The sequence below is a fragment of the Myotis lucifugus genome, unplaced genomic scaffold, assembly GCF_000147115.1.
Source record: "Myotis lucifugus unplaced genomic scaffold, Myoluc2.0 scaffold_27, whole genome shotgun sequence".
Classification (NCBI taxonomy): Eukaryota; Metazoa; Chordata; class Mammalia; order Chiroptera; family Vespertilionidae; genus Myotis; species Myotis lucifugus.
Window position 1 is genome coordinate 8,353,311 of NW_005871075.1, and position 10,197 is coordinate 8,363,507.

The 10,197-nt window shown below is 47.6% G+C and overlaps 1 protein-coding gene and 1 pseudogene across 4 annotated transcripts in view; both read left to right on the forward strand.

Moving 5' to 3' along the window:
• STAU2 (staufen double-stranded RNA binding protein 2) overlaps window positions 1-10,197 on the forward strand; it is a 226,565-nt gene that overhangs the window by 203,498 nt on the left and 12,870 nt on the right. The window lies entirely within an intron of this gene.
• Window positions 1,687-2,467, forward strand: LOC102417164 (annotated as a pseudogene).

Here is a 10,197-nt window from a genome sequence, read left to right on the forward strand (position 1 = left end):
GTCTGTCAGGGGTGCCCACCTTCCCCTCCCCGAGAAGAGCAATTAAGGAGACCAGGAAGCATCGCCGGGTCGGGTCTGTTTTCTAGCAAAGCCTTTTCCATCACCCGCTTTGATCTGGCTGTGGGTGTGGGAGGGGAGCGCCAGCCGCCTGCCCGGGCCTCCAGCCCTGTTTGCAGGAGCTGTGCTGGGGTGGCGTTTTCTCCCTCTCGACATGTTTTTTTGCATCGGCGTGTACACATCTGTCTTTATACCCAGCCGCTTTCCTGGCCCCAAACAAGTTCTCTGTGAGTTTCCCCAACCGAGCTCAGTGGGATCTCTGTCAGCTGCAAGATTTATGTCAGCTTGTTCAGTCCTGAGAACTGTTCCTTCGGCTCGCCACATCTGGATTTAATTGCAAAGACATTAAGTGCGCTGCAAAAGCATGTTTTAGGGCCGTGCTTTATAGACACCCCGGTTAAAGGAGCGGAGGGCTGTAGGTTCGCGTGGGATGAGCCAAGACAGCATCGCAGAAGTGGAAAGCACGGAGTTCTTTCTGCAAGGGCTGCTGGGAGGGAGACCGTCCTGTCCGAGGACCATCGCGCTGATTCGGCTGCTTCGGGAGAGAAGGGTGCTGAGAGAAGGGTGCCGAGGGGCCTGCCAGCCGCAGATTTTGTCTGGCAGCACGTGCCACCCACACATGGTACCCAGGGTGTTTTCATGGCCGGTTTCGTGGGCAGCCTCGTGTGCTGGCATTTGGGCGTGTAATACACAAACGTCTTAGGGGCGCCGGAGGGTGGTTGGTAACTGCAGATGCCGTCAGCTTCTTGCCTCACCGTCCCCTCCAGCGGTCGTGCGAGAGTCCCAGGGCGGCCACCACGCCCTGCGTGTCTCAATACATAACAATAGAGGCATCCAGTCCGCTTGGAGCAAAGACAGAACACACGCTTACCAGTACTTGTGTCCTTTAGCCAAAGCCCTCCCTCCGCAGCCCCCTCCCCGCTTTGCACACACCGGTAGGTTTTAAAGAAACACATCCCAGATCGAGGGCAAGAGGGGCCCTTGTAAATGGGGTCTGTGTTTTCAGACTTGTGGCTGCTGTTCAAAAGGAGAATGACAAGAAAAGTTGTCATGAGAGGAATAGCGACATGTTTCTTTTATCTGTATTATGGTTTGAAGCCCTGAACTTCCTAGAATGACTGAGATTCTCTGCCGTCTTAGCTCCCAAAGGACTTATTGGAGGGTAAATGGGTATTTCGTTTCCTGTGTTTGAACTCATCTCATCCATGGCCTTCGTGATTAGGGGCTTTTAACAATTTTTTTTAAAAAAAATATGCTTTTATTGATTGTTGGAGGGGGAAGAAGGGAGAGGGATAGAGAGGTAGGAACATCAATGATGAGAGAGCAACATCATCGATTGGCTGCCTCCTGCACGCCTCCTACTGGGGATCAAGCCTGCAACCTGGCACGTGCCCTGACCGGGAATCGAACTGGAGCGACCTCTTGGTTTCTGGGTTGACGCTCAACCCCTGAGCCATACCGGCTGGGCTAGGGACTTTTAACCTTTTTTGAGCCACGGGCCCTTTTGGAAACCTCCGGACCTCTTCCCAGAAGAATATTTTAACCTACATAAAAGTTATATTGAAATCAATGATCAAAATATTCTAAGAATTAGTTTGTGCTTTCCCTTCGTTGACGCACGGCAGCAAGATGGCAGCGCAACTTTCCAAGAAGAGGAAGTTTGAAACTGAAGAAACTGAATGAGTTTCTCACTCGGGAGCTGGCTGAAGATGGCTACTCTGGAGTTGAGGTCCGGGTTACACCAAACAGGACAGAAATGATCATTTTGGCCACCAGGACGCAGAATGTTCCTGGTGAGAAGGGCCGACGGATCCGGGAATGGACTGCTGTGGTTCAGAGGAGGTTTGGCTTCCCTGAGGGCAGTGGAGAGCTCTGTGCTGAAAAGGTGGCCGTGAGAGGTCTGAGGGCCATTGCCCAGGCAGAGTCTCTGCGTTACAAACTCCTCGAAGGCCTTGCTGTGCGGGGCCTGCTGTGCTGTGCGCGGTTCGTCATGAGAGTGGGGCCGAAGGCTGCGAGGTGGTGGTGTCTGGGAAACTCCAAGGACAGAGGGCTGAATCCATGAATTCTGTTGATGGTCTGATGATCCGCAGTGAGGACCCTGTTAACTACTATGCTGACACTGCCGTGCGCCATGTGCTGCCCAGGCGAGGTGTGCTGGGCCTCAAAGTGAAGATCACGCTTCCTTGGGACCCCAGTGGTAAGAGAGGCCCCCGCCTGACCGTGTGAGCATCGTGGAACCCAAAGACGAGAGACTGCCCACCACCGCATCTCGGAACAGAAGGGTGGGAGGCCAGAGCCGCCTGCCATGCCCCAGCCCGTACCCACAGCTTCACAGGGTCTCCTTGGCGGCTGGATCTGGAGTCTGGATGTTGCTCTATAAAGACCTTTAATAAAATCTTTTTAAAAGAAAGGGGAAAAAAAAGAATTCATTTGTGCTGCAGCAGGAAATGTGTTTATTAGCACATTGCCTGGTTCTAGCAGATGGTCCAATAACTATATTTCTAATATACTTCCAGTGTTTCTAATAATATGCCTAAAAAGTGCTAAGTTTCTGTTAGCTGTAATATACATAAAAAGATGTACTGTCTTCCCTGTTAAATCCCCAGAGCCCCTTATCTACGGAACCAAAGTGAACCCCTGGCTTGGTGAGGATGCCCATCTAACCGGCAGCCGTGGGCCATGAACCTCCCAGGCAGCCCCTGGCCTGCGGGAGCCTCAGCCAGGCTGAGTAACGGGTCCTCTGCTCACCTGCGGCCCTCCCTGCAGCCCTGCTGGGGAGGTGCATCTCCTTGGAAGTTGGGGAAGATGCCCAGGGTCAGGTCAGAGCAGGGAGCAGCAGGGAGCAGCGGGGGATCCCCCAAAAGCCTCTCTGCACCCTAACCAGTCAGCCCTTCTGGGCCTCATAGGCCAAAGACAGAGAAGGCGTCTGCCTGGGTCAGGTAAGAGCTGGGGAAGATCAAGTCTGTTCTGCTGTCTCCTGACCAGTCTCTCTGCCGCTGGCACCGTCCGCTGAGGGCAAATGGCTCAGAAAACACCTCTGAGCGAGCCGCTGCCCTAGTTAAAGGCGCCGTGTGGCTAGAGTCCTTTCTCTCTGAAATGACCCTTGTTATAGGCTGACGGGTGTCCCCCCAGATCCGAGTGGTGAAGCCCTCACCCCCTCCAGGACCTCAGAGTGTGACTGTCTTCAGAGATTGGGCCTTTAAAGGGATCATTAAGTTAAAATGAGGCCGTTACGGTGGGCGCTAAACTAATCTGACTGCTGTTCTTACAAGAAGAGCTTAGGGCACAGAGAGAGAGACTCCAGGGATGTGCACACACAGAGAAAATCCAAGGAGAGAAGCCTCCACAGAAACTAAACCCGGCGTCACCTTGATCTCCGACTTCTAGCCTCCAGACTGGAGTAAATACTTTTCTGTTGGTTGAGCCTGGGCCCAGCCTGTGGTGTTTTGTTATGCAGCCTGAGCGGACTGATACAAGCCTCTGGGGCTGCCCTCCATCTCCCCAGTTTCCTGTGAGGACGAGCCCGGCCTCCCCTGACCACTCCAGGAACCCGGGCACACGCTGTTGCCCATGTACACTTCTCAGCCCAGTGCCTGCCACACCACACCCTGGCCTGTGTGCCTTGGTCCCACATGGTAGGGGCGACCTCTGCTCATCCCTTCCCAAAGCTCGGGCAGCACCTCACCCCAGTCCCTCCCCGAGCACCCTCCAGGCCTGCGTGGCATGTGCCACAGTGCACGTCTCTGTGCTGCCCCCTCACCCAGGGCTGCTCTAGGACTGTCTCTCCTTGGTCTCTGTGTTCCCAGAGCCCCGCACTTGGCACGGGGCCTGGCATTCGGCATGCCGTGGGTATCGGGTAAACAAATACATGTAGCCATCCCTCCAGCCAGACTGCCCAACTCCAACATGGGAAACAGATAATCTGGGTTCAAGGCCAGGACGGGCCGTTTACGAGGTCTGTGACCTCAGAAGAAGAGTCCATGACCTCCTGAGATGCCAGGTCCCCAGACAACTGTGGGCGCCGGTCCAGGGCCATGTTTCTCAGCCCTGTTAGGACCCGTGTTCTCCTCTAAGCAAATGGTAAAGAAAAAACTATATGGGACTTTCCCCTGCAAATGATCCCTGACCCTTGAATTCCTATAAGCCAGGGTGATTTTGCCAACCCTTACTTCTCTTGTTTAAAACTCACGGATACCCGCCGCTGGGAGGGAGAGGGCGACGTTGGCACCAAGCTGTTTTAGAATTACAGTTTCGGAATTTTGCCCAGGGTCGGCCTTGGAAAGAGCTTGGCTCTTTGCATCTGGGCTAGTCCAGTGTAAGCCAAACTAGAATTGTTTGGGGATGGGTCTATGGTGAGAGCAAGGAAGAGGGAGGAACGGCCGAGAGCCTGACCCAGCACGGCACAGCCTTCTTGGAGGGACTGTTGTTAACTGTTGGCAATGACAGAAATTTAAATTTCTTTTATGGGCATATTGAGGTGTGTCTGCAAGGATGTATATAGATCAGGGGTCCTCAAACTACGGCCCGCGGGCCACATGCAAATACAAATATTGTATTTGTTCCCATTTTGTTTTTTTACTTCAAAATAAGATATGTGCAGTGTGCATAGGAATTTGTTCATAGGTTTTTTTTAAACTATAGTCCGGCCCTCCAACGGTCTGAGGGACAGTGAACTGGCCCCCTGTTTAAAAAGTTTGAGGACCCCTGATATAGATAGTCTATTAGTAGGGGCTGATTCAATAATTACAGCACAGCAGCAGGCCCTTTGGCCCGTACCGGTCATCTCTGGCAACTAGGGGTGGGGGAGGCCATCCTTGCTCTCTCTTGTCAACCATTCCATCCTGGGGCATGTTAACATAAAAGCAATTATTAGACCCAATTCTGCCAAACTCAGAATGTTCTTTCAATAAACAGATGCAGAACTTTTTCTACAGCCTGTTCTGGTGAGTTTAGGGAAACTCGTCTCTGGCCTTAGAAGCTCCAGCAGGTTCAGGCCAGGACAGGTCCATCAACGTGCAGACCTCCAGGTGGCCATGTCCCTGGGGGATGTGGGCGACAAAGGACAGCAGCACTTCAAACCTCCGGGGCTGCAGCCGAGATGTCAGGCTTCTAGGATTACCAGGCCTTACTCGTCAGTAACGGCGGGGAAGTGGTCCCGTATCATTCTAAGTACAACCCTTATCTGAACACCACCTACCTTACCAACAACGATACCATTTCTAATGTTCCTTATGCTACAAGAGGGGCCGAGCTGGGACAGGCCAGGGATTCCAGAATCCTCACAGCTCCGGCCCATAGCCGAGGTTAGCCCAGTCAGTATTCCCACAAATACCGATTGGAGAGAGACAGGGAGTCGTTAGTGACCCAAACCCGAGTAGAACTCGTGTGCGTTGTGGAGGATTCACTGGAGGTGCACACACATAGGGTCAGCTCCTGCTCTGCTAGGTTCTGGGTATCAAAACACAAGTGAGAAGAAACGGCCTATAGCTTCATAAAGCTCCACCTCCACTGGGGTAGCCAGGCAAACAGACAACGTTAGCATTATGTAGAAAGTCCTAGGTGTCGCCCTGGCTGGTCTGGCTCAGTGGACAGAGCGTCGGCCTGTGGACTGAAGGGTCCCGGGTTCAATTCTGGTCAAGGGCACATGCCTGGGTTGCAGGCTTGATCCCCAGTAGGGGGTGTGCAGGAGGTAGCTGATCGATGATTCTCTCTCATCATTGATGTTTCTGCCGGTCTCTCTCTCTCCCTTCCTCTCTGAAAACAATAAAAATATATTAAAAAAATAAATAAAGTACTAGGTGTCCGCATAGAACAGACACTTGGCCCAGGGAAAAGCCTTGGCTGGTTTCCCGAAGATGTCTAAGCTGGGTCTGAAAGTAAAAGTCAGCGAGGTTTGGAAAGGTGAGGAGGCCATGTGCTTCCTGGTCTCACCTCTTCCTGCTCCCCCACCACCCCGTCACTCACCCTTGGCAGCCAGTAATCTGTCCTCCATCTCTTCACTTTGGTCGCTTTGAGAATGTGAAATAAGCGGAATCATATAGTGAGGGACCTTTTGCAATTGGCTCTCTCCACTCAGCCTAGTGCCTGTGAGGTCCATCAGGTTGTGTGTACCCATAGTTCCTTCCTTTCTATTGCTGATTGGTCTTCCCTGGCTCCATGGTATGTATGTGTGTATCATGGTTTAATGTTGTGGGATATTTTGGTTGTTTCCAGTTTTTAACTCTTACAGATAAAGCCGCTATGAACATTTCTGAGCAGGTTTAGTGTGAACATCAGTTTTCTGTTTTTCTGGGATAAAAGACCAAGAGTGTGATTGCTGGGTTGTAAAGGTTATGTTGTCGTTTTTTTTTTTTTTATGAAACTGCCAAACTCTTTCCCAGAGTGGCAGACACATTTTACATTCCCATCAAAAATGTAGGAGAGAACCAGTTTCTCTGAATCTTCTCCAGCATTTGGTGGTGTTGCCACTATTTATTTGAGCTGTTTTAAAAGGTTTGTAGTGATACTGCTGTCGAAAGGGAGGTGATGTTGAGCATCTTTTTATGTGTTTATTTGCCATCGTAAATCCTCCTTAGTGACTGTCTTTTTTTATGCCCCGTGCCCATCCTCCTGGTGGGTTGTTTGCTTCTTACTGTTGAGTTTTGAGAGTTCTTTTTTTTAAAAAATATATTTTATTGATTTTTTACAGAGAGGAAGGGAGAGAGATAGAGAGTTAGAAACATCGATGAGAGAGAAACATCGATCAGCTGCCTCCTGCACATCTCCCACTGGGGATGTGCCCGAAACCCAGGTACATGCCCTTGATCAGAATCGAACCCGGGACCTTTCAGTCTGCAGGCCGACGCTCTATCCACTGAGCCAAACCGGTTTCGGCGAGAGTTCTTTATATATTGTAGGTGCTGGTGCTCTGTCAGATATGAGGTCTGAAATGTTTTCTCCCAGTCTGTCACTTGTTTTTTCATTCTCTTACAGGGTCATTAACAAAACGAGGTTTTTCAATTTTTTTTTTTTTTAAATGAATAAGGCTGTTTGCTGGCTCAGTTTCTTTCTTTCTTTCTTTCTTTTTTTTTTTTTGCCTCAGTTTCTTACTTAGGATTTAGGATGAATCTTACCCCAGTCTGACTGTGAGGTGGGGTGCAGACTCCACAGAAACCCCTGTCTTTATTGTCTCTGATATTCTCACAGGCTCTTCCTGCTTTGAGTGAAACCAAATGGACACAGAAAGAATAAGGTTCTAGATTTTTATAAAGTCCTATACTCCTAGTTATTTCCCTGTAACTTCTGACTTCTTTCTCAGTGGATAAGGAAGTTGGTTTGACCTTAATAAAGATTTGGTTCTTTTTATTTTGTTTTGTCAATCCACACCCAAGGACATTTTCTCCATTGATTTATTATTATTATTTATTATTATTATTATTATTTTAGAGAGAGAGAGAATGGAAGGGAGGAATGGAGGGAGAGAAAGAGAGAAACATTTGTGAGATGTCGGGCCTCCTGCACATGCCCCAACAGGGGGCAGGGATCGCACCTGCAACCCTTCAGTGCACAGCCAGCGCTCTAACCACTGAACACACTTTGTCTTTTAGGAACCCAGCCTCTCCCTCCCCCACCAGGTGCAAAGGGCATGAGAACTGTCCTGTGAAGGCATCTTTCGTGAAGACACTATGAGAATGCTATAGGTGCTACAGTTACCAATACAAATAAAGTTCAGCCTGCTCTGTTCTGGGGACTCACAGTTTAGTGTGGGGAGACAGATGTGCAGATGCCTTAGCAAGTGAGTGCAATAACACGGTGCCACTTGTGGTAGAAACTGATGACTCACCCCCCACCTGCATCCTCTTTTGCTCAGCTCACAGCCAGACTTGGTTACCCAACCTGGAGTTGGTGGGGGGCAGGGAGCGGTCATGGAGTTAGGTGTAGTCTTGTCACTGGGTGTAGGCATGTCAGTAGAGTATGAAGGCTTCTAGTCCTTATTCATAAACTCCTCCCACACACTATCTTCCATTTCATTTTCCCATCCACTGGCTGAATGGAGAGGACCATAATGCTGACCTAGAGGAGGGCAGAGTCACAAGATGGAAGGGGTCTGGGTCCCTGATTGACCAGGGACCACTGCCCAGGAACATGCGGTTGAGCTTTCCATGAGCATTGAGATTCTGGGGTATTTGTTTAGTGATTCACTTACCTTGACTAACACACAGAAATCGCAAGTCCCTACTCCCTTCCAGATATAGGAAGGCTTCCTGGAGGAGGTCCCTCATCCCACATTGCATCTCAGATACCATAAATACTACTTACTTTTACTGATCAGGGTATTGCCTTCTTACTTTTTGTGCGTGTACTCATTCGTTAATTTTTCTCTTTTGAAATGTTAGTTACCATTATTTGGCTAACAGTACCAGCTATACAAAGGACTATAGTGACATGCTATCCAATTCTAAAGAGCTTATTGCTTTTAGCACCTGCCCCTCTTTCAGCAAATCCTTCTGGCCTTTTGATAACTTAATTCATGTCCTTTCCACATATTTATCCAAAAGGCAGCCTTTAAGTTCTGGCACGGTCACCCACTCCCCCTCCTGGGCTTTGATAGCACCAGATGCTAGAGGGAAAGCATTTGCGATATGCCTACAATCTATTTCAATATATAATTCCACCCAATTGAATGTCAGGCATTTCCAAAGAATGCTGCTGGTTGGTATAATGTCCCTTTCCCAAGTTCAGGTTTTGATTTGAAATTGCATATTGGAATGCCTCATGTTGCAATTTGCCCCAAATTTATAAAGCCATCACAGATTCTCTCTCCTATCTATCTTGCCCCTTAAAAGATTAACCAGTAAGAATGAAGTTTAACACGTTATCTTCAGAAAGAAAAAGGAGAAAATCTGCTTTTGAAAGGGAATGTACCCGGAGGCAAAAAAAGAATTCTCTGTCTCATAATACATGTTGGGAACTGCCAGTTGTCACGTTACAGCTTAAGGTGGATTAGGGTTCCATCACTGACCGTCCTGTGAATTCTTATAATTTCCATCTTCATCTGCAGCCAAGCAATTAGGAAAAAACAACAACCCTGTGTTTGGATACATTAGAATGTGTTAACTGTCTTAGAACATGAGCCATTTCTTGAAACAGCTTAGGAGAAATTTTTACTTAAGTATTTGGCAGACCCAAAGCATATCCCCAAAGGTATACTAAATAATTTCTGATTTGGGGCTGGAGATAGGAGAAGGGGACCATTTGTGATCATAATTATTTAAACAAAATAATTGTCTTTCTTGGATTATATTGTCTTAATAAAGATGTTCTTAAGAAATCAGGATACTAGGGTTTTTGGATTTGGTTTTTTTTTTTTTTGAAGTGGTTATTTAACTATAGATTTAAAAAATTACTTTCAATGGAGTTTCTAAAAATTACCAAATGAAGTGTGATATATATTACTAGTGATGTGCTTCTCTTTCTAGTGTAATGAGCAAAAGAAGATAGTTTACATCTTGAATTCTACAGTGACTTTTCATTTCTGTTAGTTTGAAAATATTAAGACTTTCTAGAAAAAAAATTAAAGTTGATTCCAATGAAATTGCTTCCAAAGTTGTAATACTATAATTGGCATGAATCAAATTTACAACACATGAGAACACCCACATTGGAAACCTACCATGCCATTTAACTTTCTTCATTTGAAAAACCATTTAGCAGTTACTTTCTCCAGCTCAATAATTGGTCTGTAATCATTAAGTGAATGGTTACTTCTAGGTTTCAGTGAATGGGGAAAATGATCTCCCTAATTTCCATAGGAATTTCTGAGAATGAATAAAACTCAAAGGTAGCTAGATATTCTTGAAAATGATTGCTGTTTTTAATCATTCATTAAATGTTTTTAGTCATTCCATCAATAAGTATTTATTAGGCCTGTGTTACTCTGGGTGCTGAGTATTTAGCAATGAACAAAACAGACACAGCGCTGCCCTCATGGAACTCACATTCTTTTGGGCCACATGGACAATAAACTTGTAAATGGATAAATATATAATAAAATGTTAGGGACAGTATTGCTAAAACTTAGGCAGTGTGAGGAGCTGTGAGATGTCAGGCCAAGAGTGGGTGGTGCAGTTTCTTTAAGTCCAGTGGGGGTGGCGAGGGGTG